The sequence below is a fragment of the Chlorocebus sabaeus genome, chromosome 6 (assembly GCF_047675955.1).
Source record: "Chlorocebus sabaeus isolate Y175 chromosome 6, mChlSab1.0.hap1, whole genome shotgun sequence".
NCBI lineage: Eukaryota > Metazoa > Chordata > Mammalia > Primates > Cercopithecidae > Chlorocebus > Chlorocebus sabaeus.
In genome coordinates, this window is record NC_132909.1 from 39,224,557 (window position 1) to 39,238,715 (window position 14,159).

At 41.3% G+C, this 14,159-nt stretch overlaps 1 pseudogene; it reads right to left on the bottom strand.

Annotated features, from left to right (window-relative positions):
• Nucleotides 1-5,814: 5,814 nt before the first annotated feature.
• LOC140711773 (cell division cycle and apoptosis regulator protein 1-like) overlaps nucleotides 5,815-14,159 on the bottom strand; it is a 32,978-nt pseudogene continuing 24,633 nt past the window's right edge.

Below are 14,159 nucleotides of genomic sequence, written 5' to 3' on the forward strand. Positions count from 1 at the left end.
AAAACAATCTCGGATTATCTCAGACCCACAAAGAAATTCAAAGCCACATCAGTGTTAACTTGTGGACTGCAAATGACTGATTAAAAATAAAGGGCATGCTGGGCTAGCAAGAAGCTTCATCAAAAGAAGGAGGGAAGGAGTGTCCGTTCTACTCTATGTATGTTAACGTCAGAGTGCTCTGGAAGCCCTTCAGTATCACGTAAATCCCTAACAAAACATACAGTAAACATTATAAATTTTTTTTTGACAATTCTAGCCAGTATTTAGATCTATAGCTAAGGCACTCAAGGGTCATTTATCATCTGGATCTGAGAAACTCATGTGGCCTAGACCCAGCCAACCACTGAATGAATATACAATTATTTTCCTCTGAAATTGCCAACAATACCTATTTAGGTACCTTAAACAAACAAACAAACAAAAAAAGTAAATCTTCTTGCTCTGTCACCCATTCTGGAGTGCAATGACTTGATCTTGGCTCACTGCAACCTCTGCCTCCCAGAATCAAGCCATTCTCCTGCCTCAGACTCCCAGGTAGCTGGGACTACAGGCATGCACCAGCACATCTGGCTAATTTTTGTTTTTGTATTTTTAGTGGAGATGGGGTTTCACCATGCTGGCCAGGCTGGTCTTGAACTCCTGACCTCAAATGATCCACCTGCCTTGGCCTCCCAAAGTGCTGGAATTACAGATGTATGCCACTGTGCCTGGCCAGAAAAGGAAATCTTTATTACTTACTATATATAAATAGCATTATCTGATTTCACCAAATGCTTTTAATCGCTGGTAGCCATGGATACACACAAATAGATTCCCTAATACATTTACAATAAATTTCATCCATATTCTAAAGCAAATTCATTCATGTTTAGCATACTCTATGACCGGTTGTGGTGGCTCACCCCTGCAATTCCAGCACTTTGGGAGGCTGAGGCAGGTGGATCACCTGAGGTCAGGAGTTTGAGACCATCCTGGCCAACATGGCAAAACTCTATCTCTACTAAAAATACAAAAAACTAGCCAGGCGTGGTGACAGGCACCTGTAATCCCAGCTACTTGGGAGGCTGAGGCAGGACAATTGCTTGAACCTGGGAGACGGAGGTTGTAGTGAGGCAAGATCACACCACTGCACTCCAGCCTGGGAGACAGAAGGAGACTCTGTCTCAAAAACAAAAACAAAAACACCATACTCTAATTTCCTTTCTTGAGCAGAAAATTAGAAGTTTCCAAAACATCTTTATTTTGTTGCTTTCTACATAACTGATTTTCATTTATTTATTTGAGATGGAGTTTTGCTTTTGTTTCCCAGGCTGGAGTGCAATGCTATAATCTCGGCTCACTGCAACCTCAGCCTCACGGGTTCAAGTGAGTCTCCTGCCTCAGCCTCCCAAGTAGCTGGGAGTACAGTCATGTGCTACCACTCCTGGCTTGTTTTGTATTTTTAGTAGAGACGGGGTTTAACCATGTTGGCCAGGCTGATCTTGAACTCCTGACTTCATGATCTGCCCACCTTGGCCTCCCAAAGTGCTGGGATTACAGGCGTGAGCCACCACACCTGGCCCTAATACTAATTTTCTTACCAGAAAGAAGCAACCAACTGTATATTAAGGTACAACACAATCACACTGTCATTGTGGCAGTAATCCCTGCTGCTCGTTCCTTTGATTTCAGCTAAGACTCTATAACCCACAAGGCACTTGAGATTTTTCTCTCAACTGAAGCACAGGGAAGGTGCCTGAGAGCTGAGGCTTTTGGGAGTGTCCATGGTCTTTAGACCCATGTCAAAGATCATGTGTTTCCACCGATGTTGCAGATAGACATTAAGGTTTATTAATATTCTTCTTCTTGTTATTATTATTTTGAGACAAAGTTTCGCTCTTGTTGCCCAGGTTGGAGTCCAATGGTGCGATCTTGGCTCACTGCAACCTCTGCCTCCTGGGTTCAGGCAATTCTCCTGCCTCAGCCTTTCAAGTAGCTGGGATTACTGGTATTTGCCACCACATGCACCACCACGTCTGGCTAATTTTGTATTTTTAGTTGAGATGGGGTTTCTCCATGTTGGTCAGGCTGGTTTGGAACTCCCGACCTCAGGTGATCTACATGCCTTGGCCTCCCAAAATGCTGGGATACATATATAGGCCTGATCTTTGTTTCTTCAAAATACAGTTTTATATAGCCTGGTACTAGATTTTGAAATTACTTTTTATTAACAACAAAAACATGCTGGAATTATTTTTACCAAGTAGTTCTATGTCCCTTGTGATGGTGGTTCATCATCGGATTCACTGAAAGAAATGGAAGCACGAGTTCTCTCTTCTAGTTGGACTACATTCCTTTGCCACTTCAGGGTATGACTTGCGTTTTGTAATAGGATTAAGATGCTTCTTTTCTTCATCAGTAAACCTATATTCAGCCAAACTATAAGACCTTATGATTAAGGTTTTAGGATTGTTAAGATCAAAGTAGATAGTGCAGAAGTTGGCCAGGCTCAGTGGCTCCTACCTGTAATAACAGCACTTTGGGAGGCTGAGGCAGGTGGATGACTTGAGCTCAGGAATTCGAGACTAGCCTGGGCAACATGGTGAAACCTCGCTGGTCTCAACAAAAACTATAAAAATTAGCTGGGTGTGGTGGGCCACGACTGTAGTCCCAGCTACTTGGGAGGCTGAGGTGGGAGGATCACCTGAGCCTGAGAGACCAAGGTTGCAGTGAGCTGAGATTGCACCACTGCACTCCAGCCTGGGGTATAGAGACTCTGTCTCAATTTAAAAAAAAAAAAATGTGTAGTAGAATTCTATAGTCCCTATTTAATAAAGACTGCTTCCTAAGTCAATGAAAGTCATTTCTAATTCCAAGTAGTTATGCAAGAGGCAGCAGTTAGGAATCATGTACATATTGATGTGTGTTGAATATTACAGAACATTTTGAGGAGTGAAGAGTAAATATGTAAAGCCTAAGAATCACTGTAGCTTTTTTTTTAATTTAAGTTTTTAGTGTTACTTTTTAGAAAAGAATAATTTTCTAGGATTCTGGCTTCTTTTCTTTTTTTTCTTTTTTTTTTTTTTTTTTTTTTTTTTTTTGAGACGGAGTCTTGCTCTGTCACCCAGGCTGGAGTGCAGTGGCCGGATCTCAGCTCACTGCAAGCTCCGCTTCCCGGGTCTACGCCATTCTCCTGCCTCAGCCTCCCGAGTAGCTGGGACTACAGGCGCCCACCACCTCGCCTGGCTAGTTTTTTGTATTTTTTTAGTAGAGACGGGGTTTCACCGTGTTAGTCAGGCTGGTCTCGATCTCCTGACCTTGTGATCCGCCCGTCTCGGCCTCCCAAAGTGCTGGGATTACAGGCTTGAGCCACCGCGCCCGGCCTTCTTTTTTTTCTTTTTTTTTTTTTTGTGATGGAGTCTTGCTCTGTCACAGGCTGGAGTTCAGTGGCACGGTCTTGGCTGACTGCAACCTGCACCTTCTGGGTTCAAGTGACTCTTCTGCCTCAGCCTCACGAGTAGCTGGGATTACAGGGGCCCACCACCCCACCCAACTACTTTTTGTAATTTTAGTAGAGACAGGGCTTTGCCATGTTGCCTAGGCTGGTCTCAAACTCCTGACCTCAGGTGATTCTCTCGCCTGGGCCTCCCAAACCAAAGTGTTGGAATTACAGGCATGAGCCATCATGTCTGGATGGATTCAGGCTTAATTCTGTAAGAAATACTATATTCTATATTCTTATATTTCCTGCATTGGCCTACTACAATGACTAAACCACGAATTAGAAATATAAAAATAGGCATCCAGAACATAAAAAGGTAGGAAAATTAGATGTCATCACAGACCTACTTTATGATGTGATGAAACTTTTTGGCTTGATCAACGTCAGGTGACAGAATATGAAAAGAAATTATTTTCTCTTCTGAATAAATACCCAAATTAGGAAAGGCAATAACAGGTTCTTCTTCCCTCATTTTCTCTAAAATCAACTTTTTTTTTTTTTTTTTTGGAGATGGGGTTTTGCTCCTGTTGCCCAGACCGGAGTGCTATGGTGAGATCTCGGCTCACTGTAACTTCTGCCTCCAGGGTTCAAGTGATTATCCTGCCTCAGCAACCCAAGTGCCTAGTGTCATGCACGTCCGTGTGAAGAGACCACCAAACAGGCTTTGTGTGAGCAACATGGCTGTTTATTTCACCTGGGTGCAGGCGGGCTGAGTCCGAAAAGAGAGTCAGTGAAGGGAGATAAAGGTGGGGCTCTTTTATAGGATTTGGGTAGGTAAAGGAAAACTACAGCCAAAGGGGGGTTGTTCTCTGGTGGGCAGGAGTGGGGGTTACAAGGTGCTCAGTGGGGGGGCTTTTTGAGCCAGAATGAGCCAGGAAAAGGAATTTCACAAGATAATATCATGGCTTAAGGAAAGGACCGGCCATTTTCACTTCTTTTGTGGTGGAATGTCATCACTTAAGGTGAGGCAGGGCATTTGCACTTCTTTTGTGATTCTTCAGTTACTTCAGGCCATCTGGGCATATATGTGCAAGTCACAGGGGATGCGATGGCTTGGCTTGGGCTCAGAGGCTTGACAGTTAGGATTACAGATGCCCCCCACCATGCCTGGCTAATTTTTTTTTTTTTTTTTTTTTTGCATTTTTAGTAAAGGTGGGGTTTCACCATGTTGGCCAGGCTGGTTTCGAACTCCTGATCTCAGGTGATTCACCGGTCTCAGCCTCCCAAAATGTTGGAATTAACAAGCATGAGCTACTGTGCCTGGCCAAAATCAATTTTTCTGTGTGCAAATTGCTTTTTTCCTTAGTCATCTCATAGAGATAGGAGAATAGAGAATAGAGAAGGAAAAAATACACTTTATTAGATTTTCTTAAATGTTACTTTGGTATTAGAGTACAATGGAATTCACTTTGACATACTTTTTTCTAGTGATAAAGAACAATAAATTAATTTTAATATCTTAAAATTAATGGTGACAAAGCATTTACCTAAATTCTGCCCGAGAATAAATGGGGTCTAAAAATGGAGTGAATGGGGCAGGTGTGGTGGCTCATGCCTGTAATCTCAGCACTCTGAGAGGCCAAGATAGGCGGGTTACTTAGCCTAGGGAGCCAAGATAGCACCACTAACAATCCAGCCTGGGCAAAAGAGCAAGACCCTGTCTCAAAAAAACAAAACAAAACAAAAAACCAAAAAGCAACAACAACAACAAACCACAGAGAAGTGAAGTGAATGGTTTAGTTCAAACTTACACTCTGAATTAAAAGAAATATAAATGAAACTTGCTTCAAGAAGTCTGTACACTTAAATCATGTTGACATTCCAGCTAAGTTTTAGAAAAACAACATCTTTTGGGAATCACTCTTTTTTTTTTTTTTTTTTTTTTTAAGACGAGGTCTCACTGTGTTGACCAGGCTAGAGTGCAGTGGTGTAATCTAGACTCACTGCAACTTCTACTTCCCAGGTTCAAGTGATTCCTCTGCCTCAGCCTTCCAGGTAGCTAGGATTATAGGTGCCTCCCACCATGTCTGGCTAATTTTTTTTTTGTATTTTTAGTAGACATGGGGTTTCACAATGTTGGCGAGGCTGGACTTGAACTCCTGACCTCAGGTGATCTGCCTGCCTTGGCCTCCCAAAGTGTTAGGATTACAGGTGTGAGTCACCATGCCCGGCCTGGAATCACTTTTGACTAATCTCAGGAAGGATAGAATGCTATCATTATTTTTACTTTTGGAATAATCGCTAAGAGTTTAATAACATTAAAATACATTTAAAATACCAGAGTTAGATTTTAAAAACTATGAAAATATTAAAAGTACAAAATTTCTCACCTTCTAAAGAATAGTGTGGATTTCATCCATTACCATAGATAAGTTTCTGATTGTCTTATTCAAATTGTAAATTCATGTTTTCAAATTGTAAATTCATGTTTTCAGAAATCTTTAAGTTTTCTTATAACTGATGAAGGTCCTTTTTAACTTCTCTGCATTCACCAGAGAGACTTTTGCTGGAATTCTCCGAATTTAATATGGTTTTTTCATCTTCATCTGTTTAAAAAAATCCAAAAATTAATATTTTACTCCCCAAAATTTCCAATTTAACTTTGAGGTTAAAATATCTAAGCTGTGAAAATAAAAAGCTGATAGAATTCCATAAAATGGCAATTATCTGTCAATTTCATTAGTCATAAAGCACACTGCAATATTCATTTCATTTATTTATTTATTTATTTGCTTTTGAGACTGAGTCTCACTCTGTTGCACAGGCTTGAGCAAAGTGGCATGATCTTGGCTCACTGCAACCTCCGCCTCCCATGTTCGAGCGATTCTTGTGACTCATCCTCCTGAGTAGTTGCGACAAAGGTGTATACCACCACACAAAGCTAATTTTTGTATTTTTAGAGACGGGGTTTCACCATGTTGGTCAAGCTGGTCTTGAACTCCTGACCTCAGGCAATCTGCCCACCTTGGCCTCCCAGAGTGCTGGGATTACAGGTGGGAGCCACCGTGCCTGCCCTGTTTCATTTAAATTTTTAACTGGTATTATTTTAAAACATATGTTCTATTTTTAGATGATTGTATAGATTAGAGAACAGAGACTGGTAAAAACTAAGTGGAGGCCAGGCACAGTGGCTCATGCCTGTAATCCCAGCACTTTGGGAGGCTGACTTGGGCAGACCACAAGGTCAGGAGATCGAGACCATCCTAGCTAACATGGTGAAACCCTATCTCTACTAAAAATACAACAAATTAGCCAGGTGTGGTGGCACGCCTGTAGTCCCAGCTACTCAGGAGGCTGAGGCAGGAGAATCGCTCAAACCCAGGAGGCAGAAGTTGCAGTGAGTCGAGATGGCCCCACTGCACTCTAGCCTAGGTGACAGAATGAGACACCATCTCAAAAAAAAAAAAAAAAAAAAAAAAAAAAAAAGAGTGGAACTAGAAGATGATTAAAAGGATGCAACAGATAACAATGAACCTGAGATGCACATGAAGACCTAAGATTCAAAAAAAGCTAAGCAATTTTATAACCTGAACCAGAAATAATGAAAAGTAAAGTTCCTTGCAGAGTGCAGTGGCTCACGCCTGTAATCCCAACACTATGGGAGGCCGAGGTGAGCGATCCCTTGAGGTCAGGAGTTTGAGACCACCCTCGCCAACATGGTGAAACCCTGTTTCTACTAAAAATACAAACAATAGCTGGTCATGGTGGTGCATGCCTGTAATCCCAGCTACTTGGGAGGATGAGGTGGGAATATCACTTGAACCTGGGAGCCAGTGGTTGCAGTAAGCTGAGATTGCACCACTGCACTCCAGCCTGGGTGACAGAGTGAGACCCTGTCTTAAAAACAAATAAAAATAAAAATAAATGGTAAAAGTTCCTTATGTACTTCAATGAAAATACGTGGTATGCATATGCAAATACATGCATAGGTACGTAGATGTGTATGTACATACATAAACGTATATATGTCCCAGCAGGGTGCTAAAAGTATGAACCTATCCAATGCTGACCCTTACCTGTTTTTTCTTCTAGTAACTGCAGCTTCTCTTCTACCTCAGCTCTTAAACTTTTCACTCTTTTCCATTTTTTGCAAGAGGCTTCCTACGTCTACCATTACACCATTGTACACAATGAGGTCAACATTTTCTTCCACATCCTTTGATTCCTGCTTTACTGTTGGTGTTGGAAGTAATCATCTGTTTCCTATAATATGAAATATATCATATTTTAGTGAGTTATTTTTCATCTTTAATTACATTTAATTAGTACATTTATTAAAAAGCAAAACCTTAGTAGCTCAGACCTAGCATATCTTCCGGCAATGACTCAGACTCTTCATGGTTCTCTTCATCTTTTGTGGTGTCTGTTAATTTCCAGTAAAAGCAAGATTCACAGAGCACTACTTTATGAAGCAGCTTCTTTACCTGTTATGCATGCAAGTAAACAAAATAAAGAGATGAAAATACATTTCTTGATTCTCTTAGAACAATTATGTTATAATTTTCACTTTCTTTTGAGAAATAATCTTGCTCTGTCACCCAAACTGGAGTGCAGTGGTATGATCTTGGCTTACTACAACTTCCACCTCCTGGGTTCAAGCAATTCTTCTACCTCAGCCTCCAGAGTAGCTGGGATTACAGGAAACTGCCATCATGCCTGGCTAATTTTTGTATTTTTGGAGAGATGGGGTTTCACCATGTTAGCCAGGCTGGTCTTAAACTGACCTCAGGTGATCCAACCACCTCAGCCTCCCAAAGTGCTGGGATTACAGGTGTGAGCCACCATGCCCAGCTGTAATTTTCACTTATGATGGATATCCATGGAACTGAGTAAGATCCAAGTTACTTTTGAAAAAAAAAAAAAAAAACTTCATTGTTAAAAAGTATAACATTGATAAAAATTTATGCACAGGGATGATTTATTATAGCATAGTTGGTAAATCCAAGAAATGAAAACCACCAGCAACGGAGACTAGGTAGGTCAATGATGGTACATCTATATGATGGGTACTGCACAGCCATTAAAAGAATGAGGCAGGTCTCTATTTTCATGGCAGAATGTATCTATAGAATACTGTGGAATTAAAAAAAGCCAGTCAAAATGTACAGAATAATTCCATGTTTTGTCTATAAAAATGGAACTGAGCTCCTTACAAAAGGATCTAGAATTTTATATATTATAGTTATAAGCAGTAGAAACAGAGGGAAAGGGAGAAGGGAAGTGTTTTACAACTGACTTGTGTTATATTGCATTTATTTATTTATTTATTTATTTATTTATTTATTCATTCATTTATTTTTGAGATGGAGTCTCATTCTGTCACCCAGGCTGGAGTGCAGTGGTGCTATCTTGACCCATTGCAACCTCCGCCTCCTGGGTTCAAGAGATTCTCCTGTCTCAGCTTCCCAAGTAGCTGGGATTACAGGCACGTGCCACCACACCCAGCTAATTTTTGTATTTTTAGTAGAGATGGAATTTCGCCATGTTGGCCAAGCTGGTTTTAAACTCCTGACCTCAAGTGATCTGCCCACCTCAGCCTCCCAACCTGATGGGATTACAGGCGTGAGCCACCACGCCCAGCCCTTGTATTGCTTTGATATATAAAAAAGTCAACAGAGGTTCTATTAACTTTTCTTTCTTCTTTTTTTCTTTCCTTTTTTTTTCTTTTTTTTGATATGGACTTTCCCTCTGTCGCCCAGGCTGGAGTGCAGTGGCGCGATCTTGGCTCATTGCAAGCTCTGCCTCCCGGGTTCACACCATTCTCCTGCCTCAGCCTCCCGAGTAGCTGGGACTACAGGCGTCTACCACCACACCCGGCTAATTTTTGGTATTTTCAGTCGAAACAGGGTTTCATGGTGTTAGCCATGATGGTGTTGATCTCCTGACCTCATGATCCACTCACCTCAGCCTCCCAATGTGTTGGCATTACAGGCATGAGCCACCGCGCCCGGCCCTTTTAAATTTTCACTGGAAAAGGTAACTTTTTGAAAAGTTACTAAACAACGTTTTCCTTTTAAATATTCACAAGATAGATTACCTGAGCCCGAGAAAGATGTAGTCCAGGAGTGTAAAATATTTCTTCCAAATCCTTTTCCAGAAGGTAACCACAATGACTGATCAAATACACAAAAGCCATTAACAGATTTCTGTTAATTGTGATCACTTGAGTCTTTTTTTTCCTAAGAAAATGGAGAAGTAGAAGACATAGTATTCACATTTTTTACCCCTCAGAAGTGAGAAACAGAGACTGTGCATAAAATAGCAATAATCTTGTTAAAGATATTTGCCTCATCCTAGCTAAAATGAGTTAATTTGGTGTATGAATATGAGAGAAAGGAATCAGACATACTAGTTATCTGACATAACCAGAAAAAAACAACTGACGGAATTTTACTTAGTGGTAATTTAGATGTATAAAGACAAATAAACTTCACAACTGTGTTATGTTGAGATGATGTAAGATATCACCGTATTATAAAGAAATACAGTATTCAATAAACACCTTATCTTTAGACGGCCTCTCCTTGCAGTGTCTGTTGATATCTTTTTTGTCATCTCATTTGGTCATTTCTTCCTCATCCCTATCTATAAAATAAATATATCAGTGGCAAAAAAAGTCATCAACACACATATTTTCAAGTTGGGCACAGTGGCACATGACTGTTATCCCAGCTGCTCAGGAAGCCAAAGCAGGATAACAGCTGAGTAGCTGTTATCACGGCTAACTGTTATCCCAGCTACTCAGTAGGGCCAGGCATTCAACGGTGTAGTGAGCAGTGTACCACTGCACTCCAGCCTGGGTGACAGATCAAGACCCTCTCTTTTAAACAGCAACAACAAAAATATAAAGAGAAAACCTTATGCTAAAACATACATGAACCTCGATAACAGGCTAAAAGAAGTCAGTCACAAAAAAACACTTATTGTGTGATTCCATTCATATGAAATGTCTAGATTATCTACAGAAACAAAAAGCAGACTAATGATTGCCTAGGACTGAGGAGGTTCAGGGAAGATGGGGAGTGACTGCTAATGAATCTCTTTTGGGTTCTTGTTTTGAGGGTGATAAAAATGTTCTAAATATATTGTGGTGATGGTTGTACAACTCTGAATATATTAAAAACCACCGACTTGTATATAAGCTCAACTTGGGAGTTACTCAAGGCTCTGGTTCCAGACCACCCCAATAAAGCAACTATTGCAATAAAGCTATTCAAACAAATTTTTTGGTTTTCCAGTAGATAAGTTATGTTTACAGTCAGGCACAGTGGCTCAGGCGTGTAATCCCAGCACTTTGGGAGGCTGAGGCAGGTGGATAGCTTGAACCCAGGAGTTTGAAACCAGCCAGCGCAACATGGCAAAACTCCATCTCTACAAAAAAATACAAAAATTAGCCAGGTGTGGAAGCACATGCCTGCAGTCCCAGTGGCTCAGAGGGCTGAGATGGGAGAATGACTTGAGCCTGGGACAGTGAAGCTTCAGTGCTCCATGTTCATGCTAGTGCACTGTGGCCTGGGTGACAAAGTGAGACCCTGTCTCAAAAAAAAGTTATGTTCAACTATACTGTGGTCTACTAAGTGTGCAATAGAATTATGCCTTTAAAAAGTACATATATTAGAAAATACTTTATTGCTAAACACACTAACGATCACCTCAGCCTTCGGCAAGCAGCAATCTTTTTGCTAGTAAGGGGTCTTGCCTCAGCCTGGGCAACATAATGAGACCCAGTCTCTACAAAAATAATTTTAAAAATGAGCCAGACTAAGTAGAGCATGCCTGTGGTCCCAGCTACTAGGGAGGCAGACGTGGGAGGATCACTTCAGTCCCAAAGGTTGAGGTTGCAGTGAGATGTGATTGCACCTCTGCATCAGCCTGGGTGAAAAGTGAGACCCTCTGTGATGCTGTTTGATAGCATTTGACCCACAGAATAACTTCTTTTAAAATTAGAGTCAATCACTGGGTATACTGACTCACACCTGTAATCCTAGCACTTTGGGAGCCCAAGGCTGGTGGATCACTTAAAGTTAAGCGTTTGAGACCAACCTGGCCAATACAGTGAAACCCCATCTCTAAAAATACAAAAATTAGTGGAGTGTTGTGGCATTTGCCTGTAGCCCCAGCTACTCAGGAGGCTGAGGCTGGAGAATTTAGTGATCCTGAGAGGCAGAGGTTGCAGTGAGCTGAGATCGTGCCACTGCACTCCAGCCTGGGCGAAACAGTGAGACTCCGTCTCATAAATAAATAAATATATATAGAGAGAGTCAATTCCCTCCAATCCTGCCACTGCTTAATTAAGTTTACATAATATTCTAAATCCTTTGTTATTTGAACAATGTCAACAGCATCTTCACAGAATTAGATTGCATCTCAAAAAAAAAAAAAAAAAAAAAACAAAACACGCACACACTTTCTTTGCTCATCCATGAGAAGCAAACAATCATCTCTTTAGTTTACCCTGATATTGTAGCAATCCCATCCTATCTTGAGGCTGCATTTCTAATTTTAGTTCTCTTGCTCTTTCTATCACACCTGCAGTTATCCCCTTTACTGAATTATTGAACCCTTCAAAGTCAACCATGAGGATTTTTGGAAGAGTTGGGGTTTCACCATATTGGCCAGTTTGGTCTTGAACTCCTGGCCTCAAGTGATCCACTGGCCTCAGCCTCCTAAAGTGCTGGGATTACTACAGGTGTGAGCCACTGCATCAGGCCAATAATCGAAATGAATTTCATCCAAGCCACTGTTTTGTTTTGTTTTGTTTTGTTTTGTTTTGTTTTTTTGAGACAGAGTTTCACTCTTGTCGCCCAAGCTGGAGTGCAATGACACGATCTCAGCTCACTGCTACCTCTGCCTCCCAGGTTCTAGTGATTCTCCTGCTTCAGCCTCCTGTGTAGCTGGGATTACAGGTGCCTGCCATCACGCCCAGTTAATTTTTGTATTTTTCAGTAGTGATGGGGTTTCACCATGTTGGTCAGGCTAGTCTCAAATTCCTGGCCTCAGGTGATCCACCCACCTTGGCCTCCCAAAGTGCTGGGATTATAGCTGTGAGCCACTGTGCCCAGCCCAGACTACTGTTAACGTTGATATTTCTACCTTCTCTCATGAACCATGAATGTTTCTAATGGCATCTAGTATAGTCAATCCTTTCCAGAAGGTTTTCAATTTACTTTCCCCAAACCCATCAGAGGAAATAATACATACTATGGTAGCAAGAGCCTTAGGAAATACATTTCTTGGCTGGGTGTGGTGGCTCATGCCTGTAATCCTAACACTTTGGGGGTCTGAGGCAGGATGATAACTTGATCCCAGGTGTTTACCACCAGCCTGGGCAACATAGTAAGACCCTGTCTCTAAAAAGAAAAAAAAAAGTAAAATTAAAAAGGAAATGTATTTCATAAAAAGTAAGACTTGAAAGTTGAGGCTGGGCACAGTGGCTCACACCTGTAATCCCAGCACTTTGGGAGGCGGAGGTGGGTGGATCACCTGAGATCGGGAGTTCGAGACCAGCTTGGCCAACATGGTGAAACCCCATCTCTGCTAATAGTACACAAATTAACTGGGCATGGTAGTGCACATCTGTAATCTAAACTACTCAGCAAGCTGAGGGCATGAGAATCACTTGAACCTGGGAGACAGAGGTTGTAGTGAGCCGAGGTCATGCAACGACACTCCAGGCTGGGCGATGGAGCAAAACTCTGTCTCAAAAAAAAAAAAAAAAAAGTATCTTACTGTTATCTGCTCTCCTATTTACTAACAAAATTCAACACCATTTAATACATTTACTGGTACTGTATTTTCATTTTCTAATTCCACCTTTGTATTGTAAAAAGTGTAGTCTCAGCCGGGCATGGTGGCTCACACCTGTAATCCCAGCACTCTGAGAGGCCAAGGCAGGTGGATCACAAGGTCTGAAGTTCAAGACCAGCCTGGCCAATATGGTGACACCCCGTCTCTACTAAAAATACAAACAAATTAGCCAGGCATGGGCCTGTAATCCCAGCTACTCGGGAGGCTGAGGCAGGAGAATTGCTTGAACCCAGGAGGCAGAGGTTGGAGTGAGCTGAAATAGCACCAGCGCATTTCAGCCTGGCGACAGAGGGAAACTCCATCTCAAAAAAAAAAAAAAAAAAAAAAAAAAAATAGTCTCCAGGAAACTTAAGAGGATAATGAGATATAAAACATGAAAAAAGTGGTAACACAGAAGCAAGCAGCAATTGGAAATTCCAGGGAAACAAACAAAAAAGAACTATAATCCTATCAACATATATTTAGAGCCTAGTTAATTATTTACACTCTTCCAGGAAGTTGGAATATATATTAACAAAGAACACAGAGAAAAATCTCTTTTACTTACATAAGAGCTTTTATTCAAGGGTAGGGGTAGGGGGAGTCGGGCAACAAGCAAAATAAAGAGTATGTAATAAAATAGGTCATAAATTCTGTGGGAAAAACAACGGGGAAGAATAAGAAGAGACCAGAAATGCGCAGTAAGGGAGGGCAGAAGACTGCAATTTTACATAAAGTAGAGTACAGAAAAGGCTTCACTGACAAAGTGATACCTAAGCAGTCTTCATATATGAGAAATTAAGGAAGGTGGATCTCTAGGAAAGACCCTGCTAGCAGAAAGAACTGCCCATGTAAACCTCCTAACATAGGAACATATGTGATGGGTCCAGTC